The following is a 25,975-nucleotide window of genomic DNA, read 5'->3' on the forward strand; positions in this document are numbered from 1 at the left end:
TGAACAGTTTCCAACATCCATAGTTGGAGTTTCCAGACTCATCTAACCTTTCAGCTGACTTTTCAGGCTTTCATCCCCACCTTCCACACAGCTGATGTGTGTGTGTGTGCAGATTTACCCCACCTCTCTGTCATGACCATTCCAGTATTTGCGGGGTTAGAGAATCAGCTGCTGTTTCAGCCTACAAGTTAAAACACTGGGAAAATATTCCGACTTCTTTAGCTTTTGGATTACTGGTAGAAACTAAAAGGGAGAAGAAGAGTTTTTTTTTTAACAATGCAAGTTTGATCTGGAATGCACTGCCTGAAAGGGTGGTAGCAGGTTCAATAGTTAGGGAGGAGGTCTAACCTGGGGACTGGGTGTCAGTGCAAGTGAAAAATTAAAACATCAAAAAATGTGACGTGTTGATGAACTGACAGGAACCCACCGATTTCCGCATTTCACTGGGGAGCAGTTGTGAGCGTGTAGGAAACTCCAATGGGACAGACAGATATTCTATTAACATATGCTCAAAAGACAGTTGAATTCATCCTCAGCCATGATTCTAGCCTTAATGCATTGGTTTCCTGGACCTCCGGGAACTCACCAGGTTGAACAAGATGAGAGGAGAGTGGAGATTGATGGGCTGAGAATATGACAGGCTGGAAAGTCTGTAAATACAGAGATACAGCAGCTGCTTCTTTGCTTAGGTGAAAGGCTTTTGCTCACAGGACTTGTTCTGAGAGTTTGCTTTCACAGCAGCTGGTGGAATTTAAATTCAATTAATTAATCTGGAATTGAAAAAAGCTGGTCTCAGCAACGGTAACCATGTAACTGTCATCACTTCACTAATGCTCTTTAGGGGAGGAAATCTGCCATCCTTACCTGGTTTGGCCAACACATAACTCCAGATCCATGGCAATGTGGTTAACTGCCCTCTGAAATGGCCTAGCAAGCCACTCAGTTCAAGGGCAATTAGAGATGGGCAACAAATGCTGGCTTTGCCAGTGACGCCCACATCCCATGAAAGGACCAAACAAAATTCACTGCAAAGGCCTGAGACATCGTGGCATTCATACTTGAGACAGGCTCCTCCAATCTCTCTGGAAATGCTAACAGACCCCTACACATTTTATCCTGCTGCTCCAGAATTTGTCGATGACCCCCAAAAATTTAAAAACTTAAACGTGCAAAAGCAAGCTTAACGAATGGTAGACATCCCCAGATGTCCCGCTACAGCAATATTTGGTCCATTATTTGGAACTGCTCCTTCAGTTTTAAATGAGGACCTTCCAAGAACATTCCTCAGCACAGGCCTTCCAAAAAATGAAGTTCAGGTTTGAAATAGAGAATGATTACAGATCAGGTGATTGTTTTGTCAAACGCCTCTGTTCAGTCTGACCCCGAGCTTCTGATCCGTCATTTTAGTCCTCCGCCCAATTCCCACCATGACCCCATAGACCTCTTATAGTGTTCCAATGCAGCTATGCTTCCTTATTTAAAGAGGAACATATTGCATTAGAGGCAGTTGAGAAATGGTTCACTAGGTTGATTTCTGGGATGAAGGGTTGTCTCATGAGGAAAGGGTCAGGAGGTTGGGCCTATGTTCATGAGGGTTTTGGAAGAATATGAGGTCACCTCACTGAAACGTATAAGCTCCAGCGGGGGCTTGACAGGATCGATGCTGTGAGGATGTTTCCCCTCCTGGGGGAATCTAGAACTGAGGGTCATAGTTTTAGAATAAGAGGTTGATCAATGAAGACTGAGATGAGGAGGACTTTCTTCCCTCAGAGAGTCATGAATCTTTGGAATTCTCCACTTTAAAGAGCTATGGAGGCTGGCTCATTCAATATATTCAAGGCTGAGATAAACAGATTTTTGAACTATAGGGGAGTCAGGGTTATGGGGAACAAGCAGGAAAATGGAGGGATCAAGATCAAATTGGCCATGATCTTATTGAATGGCAGAGAAGGTTTGAAGGACTGTCTAGCCTACTCCTGCTCCTGTTTCTTATATTCTTGTGTTTAGAAGACTTTTCTTCATTTTACCGATCACTTCACTCCCTGGTGGAATCTTCCGGTCCTGCCAGCAGTGGGAATTGTCCTGGGCGCAGGCACTTAATTTGATGAGAGTCAAAAAATCAGTTTCCCGACGGCAGGAAAACAGTTTGGAATTTTGTTCTCCCGACTTTCAGGACAGCTTAAAGCCGGATAGAGTTCCCTGATGAACAATGTCAGGAACCCCATTTGCATTCAATAGCATCTTATGAATGTTCATAGAAAGGTCAACTTGCCAGAATCAGGTTCCCCTTCTAAATTAAGTTCCCCATCAGTGTGTAATTAGAACATTTGATTTTAGAACCATATATAAGTAGCATGTGCCTGTCGAGCTTCACTTCATCCACGGCTTTGAGGTCAGTAGACACTACTTTTGTCTGCTTTTTAAACCTTCACTGCTACATAGTGGATGCCAGTAGCACAAGTTGCACCAAGGCTGGGTGTGGGAGGCAAGATCAGTGGGGAGGGGGGACACAGAGGCAGGACTAGGGGCAGGGAAGGACAAAACAAAAACAGAATTACCTGGAAAAACTCAGCAGGTCTGGCAGCATCGGCGGAGAAGAAAAGAGTTGACATTTCGAGTCCTCATGACCCTTCGACGGAACTTGAGTGAGTCCAAGAAAGGGGTGAAATATAAGCTGGTTTAAGGTGTGTGTTGCGGGGGGGTGGTTTGGGTGGGGGGAGAGAGAGAGAAGTGGAGGGGGTTGGTGTGGTTGTAGGGACAAACAAGCAGTGATAGAAGCAGATCATCAAAAGATGTCACAAACAACAGAACAAAAGAACACATAGGTGTTAAAGTTGGTGATATTATCTAAATGAATGTGCTAATTAAGAATGGATGGTAGGGCACTCAAGGTATAGCTCTAGTGGGGGTGGGGGGAGCATAAATTATTTTAAAATATTTAAAAATAATGGAAATAGGTGGGAAAAGAAAAATCTATATAATTTATTGGAAAAAACAAAAGGAAGGGGGAAACAGAAAGGGGGTGGGGATGGAGGAGGGAGCTCAAGACCTAAAGTTGTTGAATTCAATATTCAGTCTGGAAGGCTGTAAAGTGCCTAGTCGGAAGATGAGGTGTTGTTCCTCCAGTTTGCGTTGGGCTTCACTGGAACAATGCAGCAAGCCAAGGACAGACATGTGGGCAAGAGAGCAGGGTGGAGTGTTAAAATGGCAAGCGACAGGGAGGTCTGGGTCATTCTTGCGGACAGACCGCAGGTGTTCTGCAAAGCGGTCGCCCAGTTTACGTTTGGTCTCTCCAATGTAGAGGAGACCACATTGGGAGCAACGAATGCAGTAGACTAAGTTGGGGGAAATGCAAGTGAAATGCTGCTTCACTTGAAAGGAGTGTTTGGGTCCTTGGACGGTGAGGAGAGAGGAAGTGAAGGGCCAGGTGTTGCATCTTTTGCGTGGGCATGGGGTGGTGCCATAGGAGGGGGTTGAGGAGTAGGGGGTGATGGAGGAGTGGATCAGGGTGTCCCGGAGGGAACGATCCCTACGGAATGCCGATAGTGGGGGTGAAGGGAAGATGTGTTTGGTGGTGGCATCATGCTGGAGTTGGCGGAAATGGCGGAGGATGATCCTTTGAATGCGGAGGCTGGTGGGATGATAAGTGAGGACAAGGGGGACCCTATCATGTTTCTGGGAGGGAGGAGAAGGCATGAGGGCGGATGCGCGGGAGATGGGCCGGACACGGTTGAGGGCCCTGTCAACGAGAAGGACCGCAAGGTAAGGGTGAAAGACTGTCCTGGGGGCACATTGATGACACTGTCCAGGGAAGGTTGAAAGTCTGTTTGGAGCGTATGATTACGGGACTATCCGGGGAATGAGGCCAGATTCTCAGGGGCATGTTTAAGGGACTGTTGGAGGAATGAGACCACACTGTCGGGGGCAAGTTTAAGAGGCTGTCCGGGGAAAGAGGCCTGAGTGTCATGGCCATGTTAGAGGGCTCTGCATGGCACACGTGTCTTGGTCCCGGACTAGCGGGAGGGGAAGGCCTTTCTGGGCAGTGACATGCAGAGTTGTGTGAAGGGCATGGTCTGTCATCTATTGCATTTGGTCCTGTGGATTTAATGCATGGCATTGGGACACAGCAGGCACAGTCACATTCAAGGGAGAAATTTGGGTAAGGCGTGGTTGTAATTTGAATGTCATGGAGGGTCGTGGGTGGTCTTCTTTGGGGGTTTTTAAAGGTAAGGGTGCAGTTGGCCTTGAGAAGGGGAGGGGGTCAGATTAACAAAGGGCATCGAGTGGATGTCAACATCGAATGGAAGGGGGTGGGGGAGAACAGGAATATCAACATAAATTATAATGGGGTCAAAGGTAACGGTGCAGGTTGGATAGTCACAGGAGGGAGTGGAATTAGGAGGTGGTGACTGTGGAGGAGGATGGGAGGAACATTATGGGTGACAGAGGGAGGTTGGAAGGTACTCACAAATCTCAAAAGGACCATCCTCGTCTTTGTTCAGCAATGACGCACTTAGAAAAGCAATAATGAAAAACGATATGGGAGGGGTTTAACGTGTGTGGGAGGAGTTCAGGACTGCTCTTTTGAGCCAAGTGAAAAGGTAACCTATAATTATTTGTTCAAGCCATGGAGAACCAGGCAGCTGAGTACTATTTCCAAGGTTCAAATGCCCATTGATTGAGGATCAATCCCTGACTAATGGGGTGCATTCCTACGAGAACCCATTAAGTTTTGGAGCTGGACTTGAGTGGATGTGATTGGCCATCTGTTCCTGACAGAGACATGAAAAAAGGGCTGCAGGTGAATTGGTTCAAGGGGTATAGTTGCTGGACAGCAGCTGGATGCATGCTCCAAGCTTCACTAATCCCAAATAAATGGTCTTGGCTGACAAGGCATAGTGCTTAAACTCTTCCCATTATGGCAAGGATATGTTATCTTACTAATGTGTCTAGGCTCATGGAGGCAAGCTGACAATTTCCTGCCTGAGTGTTCTTGCAAATGACTGTAATCACCATGATCAAGGCATTATGTATGCATGCACATTCATGTGTGAAGGGGAGGAGCAGCCACCTGTGGTCCTTCAGGGTGTCCTTCAACTACAAGGGGTAGCTTGGAGATGCCATGTCTATATGAAGGCCAGGCCAAAGGCTTTGCACTGGCCTGCTGGCTTGGAGATGGAGGGAAACCAGTTAAGGGCAAGGTTATTTAAGTTATCAAATGTATTCGTTGACAGATACAGAGAGGCAGTGAAACCCCACCTTGGCTATTGCTGTAATAGAAATGAGGAGAAGAAGGGCTCGTCAGCGATTGCCAAGGGTCCAGGATGAGCAGTGGCCTGAGCAGCCAGAGAGTGCGGGGCCCTAAGAAGTCCTGGATGTTCCTGAAGTGGGGCAAATACAACAAAGATCAGTGGTCCATCAAGGGTACATCAAAGATGCTGCTCATATATGGAAATGAACGAAAAGCAATGCCACAGGGGCCTTTGATTGTGCAGGGATGTGGTTGGCTCACATTTGCCACCTTCTCTGTGAAGAGCTGATGCCACAAGGACTTGGAGGGCATCCCATGATGGTGGCATTGAAGGTAACCGTCACACTGAACTTTTTTGCCAGCGGGTCCTTCCAGGGTTCTATTGAGGGCCTTTGCAGCATCTCCCAATCGGCGACACACAAATGCATAAGGGAGGTGACAGATGCTCTTTCCACTGGAGCTCACCAGTATGTCTAGTTCCTCATGGATGCTGAAAGCCAGGCTACGAGAGCAGTGAAATTTGCAGCGATATCTGGCTTCTTGCAAGTGCAGGGCACTATCGACTGCATGTACATGGCCTTGAAAGCTCCATGTGTAAGCTGCAATCAGAATAAGTGATTGAGGCACACACGTGGGATTAAGGTAAACGCTAAAAAAAATGTGGAATTCCATAATGGAGAAATGTGACATGTAACAAATATAAAATTACTCTTCCAGTGTCAGTGAACCAATCAGCAGTACTTATGAATGTAGTAGGCTGTTAAAAGCCCAGTTACATCTCATTCACCAAGGTGTAGTCTTTTCAAGGGTTTTTACAGCTAAACTAAATGCGCGAGTGGAAATTCTCATGGGTTCAATGATTTCAAATTTATTTCATTCCAGGGATCATCACTAGCACACCCGTTGGAGAAGAATAGAATCACTGACAGCCATTTCTAGATTTCTGCGTTTAACTTGACATATGCCAACTCCAAAAGTTGCTGTCACTTGTCAGAGAAGCAATGAGAAAGCAAACGCTGACAGTTTTTTCATTACTACCACAGCATCTGGGCCATTGTCCCTTATTTCCTATGTAGATATTGTGGATTGTTGATCTGCATACATTAGCATTGGTGCTTTGTGTAACTAAATGTAATTGTTGCATTGTTCATACGGTTACAACAATGGCGTAATAACTGTTCTTTTCCTCAGTTAATGGTGGCACTCTCTTGCCCTCCAGTGCATGTGTGAATTCTTTTCCTATTCGCCGAAATTTATGCTATTCCTCCTCACCACAGCTCTTGCTGGTTCTTGCCTCCCATCTCATCTATATTGGGATTTTTCTTTATTTCTGCCCCATCCCCCAGTACTCTTCTTCCTTCCATTCCGGGGTATCCCTTCCTGATTTCTACCTAATATTGCTGCTTGGTCTGGGATGAATTTATATACATGCTGAAGATGGGAGTTTTTGATCTCATGAAAACACAGAAGGAAAGTGCCAGCGCCCATATGACACACTAGACAATCGCATAAAGATCCAAAAGGAAAGGGGAGGGATGAAATTCATATAAAATTGTGCAGAAGCAAGCTTAAAAATGAAAAGGAATTCCAAAAATTATAGTTTGTTAAACTGCAAATATATAGGATTGAGTTAGTGGCTGGAGTCTAATCTTTAGGATCATATGTCATTAATAAGCCTATCCATGTTAACTGTCCACAGGAATTCCCAGCAAACCTTGCAATGGCTAGAATCAAATCAGGTAGCAGCAGGGCTCAGGAGAGGGAGAAAGATAAAGAGAAGAAAGAAGAAGGGGAGAAACTAAGAGAAGTGCTTTGGAAAGAAGGAGGGGGAGTGACAAGGGAACTGCCAGAGTGGGTCACTGTCAACATTAACTGAATAAGGAGCATAAGGAGAGATTGGAGTGGGGAGATTGGAGTAGTGTATCGGCTTCAATGAGGAGGGATGAAGAAGAATAGCAGCCTGAACTTGATTCAGGTACGGTGGGGGTAACAAGGCAAGATTGAATTGACATTGGAAAGCAAAAGAGTGCCACAATAAACTGGGGGTGGGTGCTGGAAAGGGCATAATGATTCTGAGAACTATGTCCAGACGAGGTAGGGTGCCTCTGTGAACTTTAGTCAGAGTAGGAGAGATTACTTAACATGAATGACGGCTGGAGTAGGCAACTGACGGTAGTATCAGTCCAAAACAAAAACAGAATTACCTGGAAAAACTCAGCAGGTCTGGCAGCATCGGCGGAGAAGAAAAGAGTTGACGTTTCGAGTCCTCATGACCCTTCGACAGAACTTGAGTTCGAGTCCAAGAAAGAGTTGAAATATAAGCTGGTTTAAGGTGTTTGGTGGGGGGGGGGGGGGGGGGGGGGGGGGGGGGGTGGGGGGGTGGGGGGAGAGAGAGAGAGAGAGAAGTGGAGGGGGTTTGTGTGGTTGTAGGGACAAACAAGCAGTGATAGAAGCAGATCATCAAAAGGTGTCACCAACAATAGAACAAAAGAACACATAGGTGTGAAAGTTGGTGATATTATCTAAACGAATATGCTAATTAAGAATGGATGGTAGGGCACTCAAGGTATAGCTCTAGTGGGGGTGGGGAGAGCATAAAATATTTTAAAACTTAAAAATAATGGAAATAGGTGGGAAAAGAAAAATCTATATAATTTATTGGAAAAAAAACAAAAGGAAGGGGGAAACAGAAAGGGGGTGGGGAAGGAGGAGGGAGCTCAAGACCTAAAGTTGTTGAATTCAATATTCAGTCTGGAAGGCTGTAAAGTGCCTAGTCGGAAGATGAGGTGTTGTTCCTCCAGTTTGCGTTGGGCTTCACTGGAACAATGCAGCAAACCAAGGACAGACATGTGGGCAAGAGAGCAGGGTGGAGTGTTAAAATGGCAAGCGACAGGGAGGTTTGGGTCATTCTTGCGGACAGACCGCAGGTGTTCTGCAAAGCGGTCGCCCAGTTTATGTTTGGTCTCTCCAATGTAGAGGAGACCAAATTGGGAGCAACGAATGCAGTAGACCAAATTGGGGGAAATGCAAGTGAAATGCTGCTTCACTTGAAAGGAATGTTTGGGCCCTTGGACGGTGAGGAGAGAGGAAGTGAAGGGGCAGGTGTTACATCTTTTGCGTGGGCAAGGGGTGGTGCCATAGGAGGGGGTTGAGGAGTAGGGGGTGATGGAGGACTGGGCCAGGGTGTCTGCAAGAATGACCCAAACCTCCCTGTCGCTTGCCATTTTAACACTCCACCCTGCTCTCTTGCCCACATGTCTGTCCTTGGCTTGCTGCATTGTTCCAGTGAAGCCCAGCGCAAACTGGAGGAACAACACCTCATCTTCCGACTAGGCACTTTACAGCCTTCCGGACTGAATATTGAATTCAACAACTTTAGGTCTTGAGCTCCCTCCTCCATCCCCACCCCCTTTCTGTTTCCCCCTTCCTTTTGTTTTATTTCCAATAAATTATATAGATTTTTCTTTTCCCACCTATTTCCATTATTTTTAAGTATTTTAAAATATTTTATGCTCTCCCCACCCCCACTAGAGCTATACCTTGAGTGCCCTACCATCCATTCTTAATTAGCACATTCGTTTAGATAATATCACCAACTTTAACACCTATGTGTTCTTTTGTTCTATTGTTGGTGATATCTTTTGATGATCTGCTTCTATTACTGCTTGTTAGTCCCTACAACCACACCACCCCCCTCCACTTCTCTCTCTCTCTCTCTCTCTCTGTACCACCCCCCCCCCACCCCCCACCCCCCCCAACCAAACACCTTAACCCAGCTAATATTTCAACTCTTTCTTGGACTCGAACTCAAGTTCTGTCGAAGGGTCACGAGGACTCGAAGCGTCAACTCTTTTCTTCTCCGCCGATGCTGCCAGACCTGCTCAGTTTTTCCAGGTAATTCTGTTTTTGTTTTGGATTTCCAGCATCTGCAGTTTTTTTGTTTTTATGGTAGTATCAATCTGTTGAACATTAAAAATGCTAATTTGTTTTCCTTTGTTGTGAGATTTTAATGATATTGATAGTGAAGCATGAATATGCTTAAAATTACGCATAGTATAATTATTTATGTAATAAAATGTCAACCTTTTTTCTGGTGAAACATGCCCTCAGGTCCCCTGGAAAAGGATCACTGGTTGTGCTTACATCCATGAGGAACGATATTTGGAAGAAGTTTGCACAATTCTATCACATCCCTGACAAGAAAGTTGCCACACATTATTGGACTTAAGAGCCTTATTTTAATTTTAGCAAAAGAAAAACAGTTAAAACCATTTTTTTTCCTCAAAGTAATAGATTGCCCGGTCTTCCTGGGACAGAGACAATTAAAAATATCAAGGAAATTAATTTCAAAAATAGCAAATGAGACACAATTTTCAATAAAAATTCAGCCACTGCCCCTTTTTAGATTAAAATTTGTAATGTACGCGTTCATTGTAGATTATAACTTGGCTGAAAATTCACCAAATAAAGTAAAAAAAAAATCAGCATTTTCTGTGGTATGCCCCTTACCCAGAAGATAGATCTTGTGCTTACACATTTGTATTTCTCTTCTTAGATTTTTGAGAACGTATGGCCTCCTCCAAAAATTGTGGAACAACATTGGGTACATCTTCAATTTAAGCTACGAAGCCTTTGTAACTACGTTTTTCCAAGTTGCAAGCTTATAATCATGATGGCTCATATTTTGGGAGGCTGTATTAACTTTTTTAAAGCTGGTGGTCAGTGTTTGGTAGCTTTCTAGGCTGTCATGAAGATAAACTACCTGAGCTCATTGCCTAACTTTTGGAATCTCTCAAATACATTATAGCCGTGTAACAGGCCCCCTTCTATCAATATCCATGGTTCCAGATATGATTATTAGTATGTCCAGGGGGATAAATTGTTTGGTGTGGCCTTCAGCAACATATTTCAGTTGTGTTTAGTTTCCTGTTCCAAAATGTATGCTAATGTGCTATTGACAAACAGGCCTCTATTGAAGCAAGATACTCTTGGAAATAGTGTACATCGAACCAGACAATGGGCATTTTGAAGCAATTGCTTTCATCGTACTTGCCTTTGTCATCACTAAGACCTTCCCTTGTATGTTTCAAACTTGAAAGTTAGAAAAAGCTCTGCTGAACTTCATTATATCAAGTAAAACTCAGCACAGATGAAAGCTCATCTCCTGGGATTTGTTACATTTGAATACCATATGCTTTAGTTGCTCAGGCAGATGCTTTAGACATTTGACTTTACACCATGCCAACTCATGACTTCAATGCTATAAACATTGGTGAAATGTCAAATGCAAACTAAATGCAGCGAGACCTGCTTGAATCAGGTTTGAATCAGCAATTGGCATTGAAATTGAACACATTCCACTAATTATGTTTTGTACTGAATTACAAAGCACTGTGGAGCTTTTGATGCAGTTAAAATGTCATTTACTATGATGAAATTCTGGATGTGCCTCAACTGTAAAATCCTCAATATAGGATCATTATTAATGATGACTCCATTTTAATTGAGAAAAAAATAGTTAACCAAAGGAACATGATCATCCAAGTAAGGATAAGTCGACTGGTGATAAAGGGCACAATTTAGAATGATCAAAGCAATGACAGTCTCCAAATCGGCAATAGAATGAAACTCTGGCCAAAATCTATGTACTTAGTGTATGGAGATTTCCGACAAGAATCCTCTAGTTTATATCCAGGAACATAAGGAATGTTAATCTATATAACTCTCCCTATAGTCAGCATCTAGCCTAGTCGCCAACATGAGTTGAATCTCCCCACTGAATGTATATGACAACATGTTATTCTGTGCTTCATTGAAAATGTATTTTTGACAGACTCCTGTAAAAATAATACACCTCCTATTAAACCAACAACCCTGTTACACCAACAGGATAGTTTTCGACTTGTCTTGGAATTTGCTTCGAATACTTTGCAAAGGTTTTCCATGCAGGAGTTGGGCCTCAACTCTGTAACAGATCCAGGTAAGGGGTGAGACTTTGAGGCCCTGCCATCCAAGATCATGCCATTTTGGACACCTTTGTATCTGCTAACATATATTTGGTATTGAATATGATAAAGACTGAATCCGCCGGGAAATATAGGCATTTCAACCAAATTGACCGATACCAATGCATTGAATCACTCCTTTCTGTTTGTCAATGGCATTCTGTGCAGTTGCAATATAACCCCTTGAGAATGAAGCTGTTAATTTTTTTGTTTAATATACCCATTCTGCCACCTTGCAGAGGTAAAAACATCTTGACAAGTCCTGTGCTTAAACAAATTTGGCACACAGCTGTGGCTCCTGGTCAGAAAGGTTCCAAAATGGCAAAACTCTCATTGAATTCACCTGACCTGACAAGCTTAACTGATTTGTGTTGTAACATACATTGCACTGACAGCACTTCACCCCAGGCACTGATCCATCTTTGCTAAACGTGTTCCAGAGAAATCTTCACCGTCAGTCACTATATAAGCAACATTCATTTGGCCTGCCTTAGTAACACAATGCTTTGTGATCTTTAGCTTTGCAGCTGAGGTGACGGTGAGCTGCCTGGGGATTGCTGAACCATAAACAGGATACTAAATTTTCCGTTTAAAATGAGATGTGCATTTATTTCCACTTGCTCTTCCACCTTGAGTTGGAGAGGTATTGATTACCTACTTTTAATTGCCAATAATGGTTAATGGCCAGCCAAGCATGAAAAGTGCGCTGCAGCGCTGCTGGGTTGGGGCAGGGAGGAGAGTGAGTGCGGAAGCTCGCACATGCACGTGGGTACATGCAATGAAAGCTCCCCGAGGCACAGAGCTGCCTCAGTGTAAAACTTCATTTAATTATTACTTTAATGACGTTAATAAACCTGTTAATGGTCGTTGGGCGCGCTGCCGACTCACGTACGCGCCTGCCGACTGAAATATTACGTGTCATTTCACACTCATTCGGGTCGGGCACACCCAAAAATTCTGACCATAATCTTGTATCTGTCCATTCTCCCCTGTACGGACTGTAAGGAACGTACCTTTTTATTTCTGTTGGACTATTGTAAAGAACCTATCTTTTTATTTTCTGTTGAACTGTGGTTTGGGGTTGCAATGGCTGCAATTTGAGAGGCATGTCCACTGGGACAGGATGAGAGATGTAAATACAATGTTGCAGTCCTGGAACAGAGTGCATCATGCAAGACAGGATGGTGCTGGAAAGGAGTCCTGGACCAAGGGAGCTGCCTGACAACAGCATTTTAATTGGCTCCTGACCAGGTGACCAGGTTTTGTGTGAGGGCAGTGCAGCTGACTAGCTCCTAGCCTGAAAGGGACAAGTCCTAAAACCTCTTCTCCTGTGTATGGAAGATTCCAGTAATTCCACAACAGAAAACTCCTGGCCTGCAAAGAGAAAACATCTATAATCTTTTTTCCTCATATCTCTATAATGTGCTCTCTCTCTCTCTGAGGAAACCACTGTCAAGAGGGAAAAGGGGGAAATCACTGTTAGAGACATTGAAAATCAAGTTCTCAACCAGTGAACTAAATACTGAAAGTTCTGGAAGACCACCATGTGTCATCAACAAGAACTGAAAGGAATTTGGAAGGCATCAATCAAAACCAACCCCTCGAATCCTGCACTCAGAATTGGTGCCATTGAACTGTTTTATCCCACCCTTAAAATCCATGGTTTGTGTCTCTTATGTATTGTGTGTGTGTGTGTGTGTGTGTATGTGTGTGTATTGTGTGTGTGTGTGTGTGTGTGTGTGTATTGTGTGTGTGTGTGTGTGTATGTGTGTCTGTGTGTGTATGTGTGTCTGTGTGTGTGTGTGTTTGTGTGTATGTATGTGTGTGTGTCTATAGGGATTTAAGAAGGGGGTAGTAAGTTATAGTGTTAGAAGTTAGCAGTTCATATTTCTTTCTTTTGCCACTAGTTAAGGACAATTTGTTCAATAAACAGTTATTTACTTATTAAGTTTACAAACCTGGTGCTTGTATTCTGTTAACCTAAATTAAACAGTTGGGTAGAATTGGGACAATCTGGTGGTTTGGTCAAACTTGTCACATTTGTCGCAGCTCAGGGAAGGTTGGGGCTGATATTACAGTGCACTATCCCCAGTGAGTTGTGACAGGACGTTTTTGTAAATTACAGGGTCAAGGCATTTAAATAACAATTGGTGGTTCAGTAGCACAGCTTCTGTAGTACGCTGAGGGTGGTTGGTGCACTGCAGCCAATTAACATTCGGCGGTGCATCAATTGACAAAGGGTAAGACTTCCACCCCCATCTGGGGAGGAAGCCCCTGCTTTAGAGAGCTGCCAGCCAATCAGATGGCCGGCAGTTCTGTAGTCCCACGCAGTGCCAGGTTCAAGCAGTGGCCACAACTGGGGCTATAGGTAGTGTCCGAAGAAGGAGAGCTAATGTAGGCCAGATTGAGGGTTATTTCTGGGGTATTGATAAGGCTTGGCTGGCAAGCCCAAGGGAGGAGAATGAGGGGGTTGCGGGGCCAGGTTTGAGATGCCAGGGAGAGCGTTAAAGGGAATATAACTTTTACGGGTTGCCTCCAATGGCTACAGGGATCCCCAAAGGGGTTAATAACCTATCCATGCCCACCACTACCAGCCCCCCCACCCCTTCCCCTGCACTGGACACCAGCCCATGCAGCTAAAGCTGCCGGGCTACCTGCTTGGTGTAGGCCTCCCCCTGCCACGGGTAAAATAACAGCAGGGGTAGGAAGAGGCACTCTTTGAGTGAAGGCCTCAATAGGCCTGAGGGCAGGGCAGGTAGGCTTCCCGATGCCTCAACCACTCCTTGTTAAATGGCAGACTGGTCAGGATGAGCAGACAGATGGCAGACATGCCATGTGTAGTACTTTATGAGTCCCTGGCTTTCAAATGTGCCAGCGGGGTATTGAGAAACTCCGGCCTCAAATTAGAAAATGATATTGGTAGAACCCAAAGCATCATTGAACCTATTTTCAGCCTCTGTACCTGGATTCCGAAAAGGTCTCATCAGCCAAGGCTGAAGCAGGTACCCTGGTCTCCAATCAGCCACCAATGGTTGCCTGAGAATAAATGTGCTTTGTCTACTCCATGGGTAACATATGCAGAATAAGTTGATGAGTATTACCCACTATCTGGATATTCAGGATGTGAAAATTTTTCCTGATGCTTTCAGAGAGGCTTTTATAGTCACACTGGTTGTGTTGATGGTACCATGCACTTATGGCAATTTAGACAATCAGAAAAGGCTGATGCCTCCCTCTCTCTTTCTCTCTCTTCGTTGGGTCAATGTGGAAACTGAATGAACTCAGAGACGTGTCTGAACAGAGCATCCATGATCTATCAAATACACTGCTGACTGACTGTTGTGACTGATGCCAAAAAAGGCATCCAGGTGCATAAAGGTTAACTGCTGGTTAAAAGGTTAAAAGACTCTGCAAGTCAAGGTTGAACAGCTGGTATATTTCTAGGATTGTGTTGGGGGTAAAAGCGAGCTTCTCCGAAACTGTCTGCAGGAGAAACAGGTCCTCCTTTGTCTTTAGACCTTGTGGTGTGAATGCCTGTGCGTCAGATATTGCCTGTTTTTGACTGGACTCCTCTTGCTTCCATCCTTTTCTCCTCTCTCCACATCATCATCTCCTTCAAAGCGCAGGAGGAATGGAATCCACAGAGGGAAATCCAGTATTTCCCTATGCAGTGGTCATTGGCAATTCTCAGCAACTGTCATATAAAGTTCCTTTAAATTCTTAAACCGAGGCTTCCGTTTTTCAGTGAAAATAGCGGCCGGTCCAAACGATTGGGCAGGAAGAGGGGAAATGATCCAGCCTATCCAACTAAAGTGACCTGAGGCTTTACTAATTGCTATGATTAAACTTCATTACCTTTCTGTCAGCAAGCTGCTCATGCATTTCAAGAAACCTGCCAACTAGAAGAGACCAAGAACCTGGTGGTTCCAGCAGCGTACCCAGACAGTCTTGTTAGAGAAAATATGGGGGTAGGGAAGGGTTAGGTGAGTTTTGAGAGAAGGGAGGGGAGGAAAACCTAGAGGGGGAGCAGAAAGTTGGACATTGAGGGACGGGTTAATTTTTGGGATCTAAAATGCGCATTAATACTTATCTTGCCTAGAGAAACTTTTCCCTCCCATTTCTGTATGGCTCACTGGTTAGACCACTCAGTGGAAAGTACCAGTAAGTAGTCTATGTTCTATCCATTGGTATTCAAAATTTGCAATTGGTTGTCACAGGACCCCAACATAAACTAATGAGGCTCGCACCTGTTTTGGCAATTACATGCAGCCTCTATTACAAGGCCCCAAGCAAAATAGCAAAATATAGATATTGGCAAGTGCATACCCATTGGAGTTCCAACAGATGGCCCTCCTTACCCTGTCTTACTTGATTCCCACCCCCCAATCCCCCACTCGCCCACACCCCCGCCTCTTCACTCCACAAAAAGAGGGCGGGAGAAGGCTGTTGAGAGAAGAATCTCCTTGAGGATAACCCTTGCCTCGTTCAGGACCATAATGCAGACCCTTTCCTTATCTATCAAGTCAGCAAAAATTACCTTCTAAGATCCTAATGCTTATCTCAGCATTTGACTTTTAGCTTGATCACGGCAACTTGATCCTGCAACTTTTAGCTTAATCACGGCAAACTCAGCAAAACTAACATTCATATGAAGGATTCTTTGGATCTGGCTGCACCCAATCTGACTAGTCAGTTAGTGGTCCCCTTTCTGTTTCAGAGGTTTAATGGTAGGAGCTCACAAAGGTATGTGAATCCCATCCATAAAGCCTGGTCATTTGGAGAAGCCAACAAGGATGGCGTTGTCACATTTCTGCCTTGTTGCCATGTTAAACTGGATGAATATCCCAGCTCTCCTATAAACTCTGTCAGTCACCTGATGAAGATATGCCCAGACAACTCCTTGTGCGATATTGCACAGCTACCTAGTGGCTGCATGAAACAAGAGTGGTGTGGACAGATAATGTTGCCCACAGATCTTCATATCTTGCTTGACACAGTACCCCTTGTGCTTCTTTGGTGAAGTGCACTCTTTTAATACTGACCCTCACTTGGGTCTCCACAACATCTGCATAGCCTGTAAATTATTTGATTGAGCGGGAGTATGGAGTTATATCCTTTAGAACTATTTCTCTTCATATATTGCCTCACTCTATATTCCTTCATCTTGAACTGCTCTTTCTTCTCCATTATAATTTAATTTAACAGAATTCCCAGGGGTGCTGCTGTACCTGTTACACAGAATTGCTTACTGTGTGTGGGTGTAAAGATTTCCCCACAGTCCCAGAGGCTTTCATGGTATTAGAGGCAAATCCAGTGCAATCCAAGTGCCTAGTAAAGTAAATCTCCACCGTGACTCCCCGAATCTCTCCTGAAAATCCTTTTAGGCTGTACACTACAAAATAAAACATGTTTGCTAGCATTGGCTGCTAGTCACAACAGATAGACTGGTTTTACCGCACCATGGGCATGCAAGTCATAGTCTTGGGAATGCCAATGCCATTCCTTGTTATTTTTCTACAAGAGCTCCCATAAGCGACAATGAGGCACACATAGTGAGTGCCCCAGACTGCAAGGGAAGCCACAATGCAGCTATTACATTGTGGGAGCATGTCCTCCTCTAAAAGCCAGCTCCAAAATTGCTGGTTCAGGTTAGGCCACAAGCCCACCAAAAAATGGTGAGCAAATTCAGTGCTTTCATCATTGTTCTAGGGCTTTCCACACTTTTCCTTTATATGTAGGGAATATCCTCACTTCTATGTATCATTGACATTCCTTGAGGCAACGCTTTTTTAATTCAGCTTATTTCTTCTATTTTATTCTAATTTTTCTGACCTGATCATCATAGTACTTAGTCATACATTCCTTTCTATTTTGGTTGAATAAGTGAATTAGCCATGGGCTCTGTAACATTCAATCTCAATGCATTCTCCATTGCAGAGCCAAAAGGCAGCATATTTGTTGAGAAATAGGAAGAATTAGGTCCAATGCATTAGAGCACATCCTCTGGAGCAGTCAACTACATTTTGCTTCAATAGGAAAAACCAATGGCCATATTGATCAAATTGTCCAATTTCAATGTACCAATAAAATCAGTCCTTTACGCTTTTAAAATGGTTTATATTTGTAATCATGCTGTGGATACTCCCAGCAGACAAAGTAAATGAAAACCATCGTAACATGAAGTCAGAATGTCTGGTTCAGTTCTGTCATCACTTACATGAGTTGATTGGCTCAGATGAAACAAAATTAAGTGAAATAAAAGTTAACTTTGTGCCAAATCAATCATTAATTAGATTTTTAATTATTGGCATATCAGTGGTAAATAGGAAACAGATTAAACCAATCAGAATATCTTAACCCAAACTAAAGGGGTACAAGTAATGCCTCCATAGTTTAACCCATAAAACAGTTGGACGTTCTAAATTTTACCTTTCAAATGATTTTCATTAAGTGCATGTTGATGTTAGCCTACAGTGCTCTGTCGATTTAAATTAGTTTAAGGTGCAAAAAGGAATTAAATGTGTGCCCCTCTTTCAAACAGATTGATAGCATACAGATGGTTTAAGAATTTTCTTGTTGCATTAGCAGGTCTGAATGTTTTTACACTGGGAATTAAAAACATAAAATCCTTATGAGTTATGCAGGCAGTTGCCACAAATGTGTTTCCAGGAAGTACTTCATGGGCTGTATATAAAAAATAACAAGGAAATGATTCAGTTTTCAACCTCCATCTTCCCTTCAAAGGACTATCTGCAAAGGACTGTAGGCATGCCTGTCAGTCACATAAATTTAAAGAGCATTTTTACAGAAATGGAAACAATTCTGTAAGTAAGCGTGTTACAGTTAATCAGCATCAAAGCAGACCAGTAAATCAATGCTTCACAATACCTGCATTTATTCTAAAATTATAAATTATTTGAAACTGGAGCAAAACGTCTGTGACCTCATCAATCCTTTCAGCATTACCAATCCAATCATAGCTCCTAGGTTGGTTTACATTATAAATGATACAATTTACAGGAAATATATTTGGTTGTCTTACCTCCTCCAGTAAAAATACTTATGCAATCGCATGGAGCAGAACATTAGTTTGTCTCCAGGGTCAGTGAAAATATTCAGTGAAAGAGAACTGTCTGAAGAGAAGCACACCCTTCAGTTGCTTTACTCGCCATGCCTATGGCAATTTTTCTTTGCTTCATGATTACTCAAGAGCTTGAGGTTGCAGATAACTAAAGGCACTTGCAAAGTCCTTCACCACTGAAGGATCAAATGTAATGAAGGACGAAGGTGCAAGTCTCCTGATGCTCCTGGTAGCAGTCATGCTTTCAGCAGCATTAACATAAACATAGGTTGAAGCAATTTGCTCCCAGGATCCCACAACTCTATATCATTATCTAAATCCTCTTGAACCTGTCTACAGCCTTTTGTCACAGTTGCCCAGAACTTCCTCCCCCGTCAATCAGTTAGGTGAGACTGTCCTCACCCTGGTTCCATTCTTATCTATCCAGTCATAGCAAGAGAATCACACGCAATGGTGTCCCTTCACCATCACTCTGCCCTCTCAGATTTCACATGCACACTGATGGTGCTCAGCTCCATTTCACCACCACCTCTCTTGACACTCCACTGTTTCTGATTTGTCACTCTGTTTTCCAATATCCACGCCTGGATGAGTTAAATTTCCTCCAACTAAATACTGGGAAGATGTCTTCTGCACCGACACACTCAGTTCTGCAGCCATCGACTTGATCACTTTCTCTAGTCACTAAAGCTGAAGCAGACCATTCACAACCTTGAGATGAGCTTCTGATCCCATTTCCTCTAAGGCTATCTACTTCCACTTTTGTAACAGCGCTTGCTTGTCTCCACCTCAACTCATGTGCTGCTGATACCTTCATCCATGTCTTAGTTACCTTTAGACTTGACTATTCCGATGCTCTGACCTCCTATCTCCCAACCTCCTTAAGGTCATATAAAACTCTGGATCAAGTCCTGTTCATCCATCACCCTTGTACTCGCTGACTTACATTGGCTCCAGGTCCAGCAACACCTCAATTTTAAAATTCTCATCCTTATTTTCAAATTCCATGGCCTCACCTCTCCCTATCTCTGCAATCCCATTAGAACCGATCTCATTGACCAAGCCTTTGGTCAGCTAACCTAAAGCCTTCTTATTTGACTCTGTATTTTGTTTGACAATCACTCCTGTGAAACACTTTACTACGTTAAAGGTGCTATATAAATACAAATTTATGTTGTGATTTACGCTCCCCTTATGTGTTCTATTCTTTTTAGAGAATTGGCAGGATTTTCCCCTTGTTGGCTGGGCATGGTGGGCAGGCCTAGGAGGGGCCACAAAACTGACCGCTGCCCACCAAAGGGTCCCGACCGTGATTTCACGCTGGTGGGCCATTATGAAAATGGCCCAGGAAGCCCCAGAAAGGCTGCCGGGGAAGGACTTCAATCTGCCATTGTAACGATGGACTAGAGGGCAGCAGCAAATGCCCGGCGGGAGGGCAGGTTGGGTGGGCAGTCAGCAACCCCCCCCCCCACCCCCCCCACTTTTCTGATGAATGCTTCGCTGTCCTCCAGGAGGAGGCGGCTGCCAGGAGGGGCACCCTTGACCCCAGAGATGGGAGAAGGAGGCCACCGCACCTCACCAAGAGGGCATCGCATGAGGTGGCAGCCCTGGTGAGCAGCCATGACATGGTACGGTGCACATGGGTGCAGTGCCGGAAGTGCTTCGGTCAGGAAGGGTGAGTGTTGACAAGGGTCAGTGTGCAGAAGTGTTAAGGTGTGGCCACCGCACACCCCTGTAGACCTCAGGGCCGCTAGAGTCTGAGTGCCAACTGTCAGTGACACTGGAGCTGGCCAAGGGGGTGAGTCCTGGCTGCTTGGACTGAGTGCCTTGTGGGCTCAAGGGCCATGACTTGGATGTGCCCTGTGAGGTGTTCCTCAGCTGGGGTTGTCCAGGCTGCAATGGTGCTGCAGGTAGAGAGTGGAATAATCAATGCTCCTCTGTTGTTTCAGGAGAAGATGAGCCATAACCAAGCCGAGAGGGCCCATACAGGTGGAGGCCCATCCAACCAGCTGTTGCTGACCAGTTTTGAGCAGGACGTCCTAGAGCTGGAGAGCCGGCAAGCTCCATGTGCAACCGGGCGCGGAGAGATGGGGGTGCCAGATGAAGGTAAGAGCGCAGCGCACAGAGGTGAGAGTTTTGGAGTGTGTAACCATTCTAGTGCAGTCTCTTCATTGATGAGCCTCAAACCTGGAGTCCCCACTGATCATTGAAAGACGGTGGCACCATGATTTAGATCTCCATTGTGTCACCAGGGTGCCTGGCATGCACAGTGACAGTGTGATGACTTTAACTAATGACATGTCCTTCTTCTCCTTTTATGGTTCACCAGCAGGCGTTCATTCTGCAGACCATGAAGGGTCAACCCTGATACCAGAGGACCACCGGGTGTCATTTGCACCTGCTTCACACCCCCTCTCTGAAGAAGGCACCAGTACAGATACCAGCACCTCAGTGGGAATTAGATTGGAGGGTAGTATCTCAGTGCACATTGGTGAGGGCACTTCACACTCGCTTGAGGTGCAGGCAGAGACAGAGAGTACCCAGGTCACTGGCAGTTGGAGGACTGCTGGGGACCAGGATGATCCTCAGTTGAAGGCTGACGATGAGCATCAGGAGTTGTCTATTAGGCTGGATGTCCAGCGAGATGTGCGGGAGGATCTGGCAGAGATCCATGAGGGTCTGCATGCCATGGTCACCGGGATGGAGGAGTCCATGCTGAGCATGAGCACGGTATTAACCCTCATGGCCAAGCGCACTGTTTCCTCCATTGTGACAGTGATGACTCTCAGGGAGAGGCAGCTCCAGGGACAGAATGAGGGGTTCCTGGGGATGCACTCGGACCTGCAAGTCCTCACTCAGGCACTGACCTCATGTGGTCAATGTCAATGTGGGAAGTGGATGAGGCACCCAGTATCCCAGCTAGGTGCCAGTCCATCTATGGTGAGCAAGGAGGTCCACAGTGGACTCAAATTGGCGCACGAGCTGCCTGTCGTCTCTGTGGGCTCCTCTTAGGGCGCTCTGGAAGAAGGTAGCAGCTGCTTCACCCCTCCACCAGTGACTGTCGCATCTGATGAAGCGTCTCCCTGCAGCACAGGGTCCACTGGCTAGAGGATAAGGTCATCAAGGCCAACAGGACACATCAGGCTGTCTCCAATGCCAGTGCCAGCGAGGGGGGAGCACCTAGACGTAGCACTCGCAAATATAAGTTAAAGGCAGCATGAGCACAAGATGGACAGGTCACGAGTGATGTTCATTTATGTTTACTTTATCCAAACTGGCCTGGGGATGAAGACCAGAGAACTTTAAGCAAATAGTTTGGAATTGTCAAAATGTAATAAATTTTGTTTTTGTCCTGATGGCCTGAGTATACTTCATCTTTTTATTTTATTGGTGAGGGTACGCCAGGGTGTAATGCTGGATGTAGGTGGCTCTGAACTTCATTCCACAGGCACTGAGTGTTCTTCGTGTTCAAATGAAAGGGTCCTTTCAGACATCCAGGATGGAGGCAGCAGCCCTGGCATGCGTTTGAAGCTGATCTTTGGTAGCCGAGCTGAAGGAGCGTTGGATCAAGTCATCCCTAGTGTCCCTGCCTCCCTGGAAGTTACTGAGGTCTGGCTCCATGCCCTCAGTGTTCTCCTCACTGTGCTCATCTTTGGACTCACTACTGGATTCATCATCCGTGGTCTGTGCAGCTGCATCAAGATCCCCTTCCTCCAGTGGATTCCCCCTTGCCAGTGCCAGATTGTGGAGAGCGCAGTTTTCAACCACTATCAGTGACATCCGCTCTGGGGTGTATTGTTGTGCTCCCTCTGAATGGCCCAGGCATTGGAAGCGCATCTTATGAAGACCGATAGTTCTTTCTACTACCTGCCTTGAGGAGCCATGACTCCTATTGTAATGCTTCTCTGCCTCTGTTCTTGGATGGTGGAGAGGCGTCATGAGCCACCTTCTGAGGGGATAGCCCTGGTCTCCCAACAGCCATCCATCCAGCCGGGCTGGAGCACTGAAGAGCCCCGGCACCTGGGAGTGTCTCAGGATTTACGCATCATGGGAGTTGCACAGACTTGCAGAATCTGCATCTTGCGGTCACACATTATCTGCACATTCATGGAGTGGAAGCCCTTTTTGTTGACAGAGGCACCCGGCTGACCAGCTGGCACCTTGATGGCCACATGTGTGTAGTCAATGGCACCCTGGATGCAGGGGCATCCAAAAATCACTACAAAGCCTCTGGTGCCTGCGCCCCTTGTGCCTGCGTCTCTCCTCCCACAGGCCCCTCCCCTGGAAGCTGCACTGGGACACCCGGCCTCCTCTCCCTTCTGCCCCTCTCTTCCTCCTCAGAGGATGTGCCTCCAGCGGAGACCACAATCCCTATTACCAGGGTAACGGAAGGCTGTCTGATACCTGGAAGGGTCCACATGGTCTGAATCCTCCAGGGGCCTGGCAATGAGTCCTGAAATGAGGCCTGGAAATGCTAAGAATGAACAGAGATGAAGCTGTCGAGATTGGGCGTTGGGATTGGGCCCACCCACAGGACCAAAAATTCTGCCCATTAAAATTCAATGGTGCTTTATTCTTCATATCTGAACCAACTCAAAGAGTTCCACTTTGATGAAATGACTAGAAATCATGAAGTTTAGGGGTTAGCTTGAGTATAATCATCTGAAAGCCTTCCTTCAGTGCTGTAGTTTCTGATTCTAGCAAACAGCAGTCAATGTTAAAAATGCCGAAATTTACAAGTAGATATCAACAATGAAACTCATTCAATCCACCTGGGCTCATCCATGCTGAACGACTTTCCAATTTATTATTAACAATTAACAACAGGGTTTTTGCCTACATAACTCTGTCCCAACAGTTTATTCCATGTATTAATAGCTCTGTGAAAAATAATTCCCTAACATTGGTTCTGCATCTTCTTTTTTCAAGTTATAAGCCTGTCTTTCGTTGTCCTACAATCACAATTCAGTTTGAAGTAGAGTTCTGGGTCCACCTTTTCTATACTGAGACTGCTACAAGGATGCCTCTTAGCCAATTCCTTTCAAGGCTGAAAACCTCAGCCCTCTCTGGTATGTCCTCATATGTCAAACCTCCAACACTGGGGATCAACCTTGATCTTCTTTCCTGAACTGCTTCCAGGTCTGGAATATTCCCTTGAATTTCGATAGTCAGAAGTGGACACAGTAACCAGGATGTGATCTGATCAGAGAATCATATAGGCCTGTAACCTCCGAGCTCAGGATCGTCATAACTGGGGGAGCTGGGTGCCACAAAGATGCACTGGGGACACCCAAGTCCCCATTGCTGGAAGTCCCCATGTAACTATTGCATGTCAATTACCCAGGAGCTTCACACTCCCATTGGGCAATTACCCTACAATGGGCACCATCTGGGACTACAATATAATCGTTCCGACTATCTTAAAGAAATAGTTACCCAGAAAATTTAGAAGAATTCAGAAGAATTAAAAGCACTTCTAACTTTTGGGTAAGCACAGTACGAACCCACCCCGACCCTACACCAGACTCCCCCCACCTCCCTCTGGTTACCCCCTTCCCCCACTAACCCCCTACCACTCCACCACTACCACCTGAGCCCTCCCAGGACACCCCGACTGCTGTCCCCATATCCAACCTTCCCACAGGAACCCCCAATTACCCCTCTGACTACCGTCCACCACCTACCCCTCAAACAAACCCCCCCCTCCAATTACCCCTCACCACGGCCCAAATAACTGCCCCAACTACCCCCAACCTCTGACAGGTTGCCCCCGACTACCCCACTAATCCCCCACGGGACCCCCCCAATTGCCCTTCCACAACCCCTGACTACCCCAAATCACCCATCTGACCCCGACTTCCCCTCCCCACAATTACAGCCCAACTAACAAAGAACAAAGAACAAAGTGCAGCACAGGAACAGGCCCTTTGGCCCTCCAAGCCTGCGCCAATCATATTGCCCAATAACTAAAACATTTTGCACTTCCGGGGTCCGTATCCCTCTATTCCTATCCTATTCATGTATTTGTCAAGCTGCCTCTTAAACACCACTATCGTACCTGCTTCCACCACATCCTCTGGCAGCAAATTCCAGACACTCACTACCCTCTGTGTAAAAAACTTGCCCCGCACATCTCCTCTATAGTTTTCTCCTCTCACCTTAAATCTATGTCCCCTAGTAATTGACTCTTCCACCCTGGGAAAAAGCTTCTGACTATCTACTCTGTCCATGTCACTCCTGTATTCTTGCCTGTATTAGACCTTCCAAAATGCATCACCTCGCAAATAACAAACCCCCTGACTAGTCCTCCCCACCATCGGTCCCCATGGGATAACCCTACCTCCCACAGATCACCCCCAACTGCTCTCCCAACACCCCTATGGGACCACCTGACTACCCATCTGACTACCCAGCCCCTGAATACACCCCTTGACTACCTTCCATCTCCCACTAACCAGCCCCCCATCACCACACCCTGACCATCTGACCCCTCCAATGACCACCTGCCCATGGACCACACCCCCAGTAACCAACCCCCATTTACCACGTCTCCATGACCACCCCTCACTGACCACCTGACCTCCTCACTGGCCAGCCCCCCGACTGATCAGCCTCACTGACAAACCCCTCACTGACCACCAGAAACCCCCCAACTGATCACTGCACCAACCACATGACCCCTCACTGACCAACCCCCAAAATGACTACCCCACCACTGACCACCTCCCTGACCCCCCCACTGACCACCTGCCACTGATCGTGCCCCCACTGACCACCCACCACATTGACCACCATCTCCATTGACCACCCCAACACTGACCACTCCCCACAGATCACTATTCCCTCTGACCCCTGACTGGCCACCCCCCTGACAACCTGATCCACACTGCACCCCCACCCCCCCCCGCCCCCGACCAACCGCCTGACTCCACAGACTCCATGGTTTTTGCTGTCTTAGTTATGTGGTTGAATTTCAAAACAATGACAGACAGGATAAGACCCATTGGTCCATCCAGCCTGTCCAACACAACTGCAATGCTTTATGTATCCACTCCCCAGATCACCTGATTGCCATGGAATCACCTGGAAGAGGCAAAACAAATCAAATAGACACTCAATATTAAGCCTATTAAGAGTTCTCTTGCAACTTCATCCTTAGCTACATCAACACCATTCATGGAGTATTTATGTCATCAATTTTCCTTCAGTCGCTTGGCAGTACAGAACTTGAATATTGCTGAAAAGAGAGACATGTTGCCAAATCCTTGGGAGCCTATTGTTCCCTGTTACTGTCTCCATGGCAACACCTCAACCAATCAGAGTCGACTTACCCTTTTCTCCTCTAGTATAAATGGTTGTGATCGTTTGAAATTTGGCATTCTTGTATTTGTCCTGTTGAGTGCAAGATGAAAAGCTTCAGCAACATGTCTCTCTTTTCAGCAACTTTTCCATGCTCATTGTAGTAATTTGCACTTCTCTAAACTAAGTTTGCCACCTGCCATTATTCTACATATTCTGTCCAAAGTTCCTTAACTGTCTTCAGGTTAAATTGTCTTCCTAGTCTGGTGTCATCTGGGAATGTGACCATGTTGCTTTCAGTTCCTGCATCCAAATTGTTAATATAAATTAGCAGTCTCA

This window comes from Carcharodon carcharias, chromosome 21, assembly GCF_017639515.1.
Source record: "Carcharodon carcharias isolate sCarCar2 chromosome 21, sCarCar2.pri, whole genome shotgun sequence".
NCBI classification, from domain to species: domain Eukaryota; kingdom Metazoa; phylum Chordata; class Chondrichthyes; order Lamniformes; family Lamnidae; genus Carcharodon; species Carcharodon carcharias.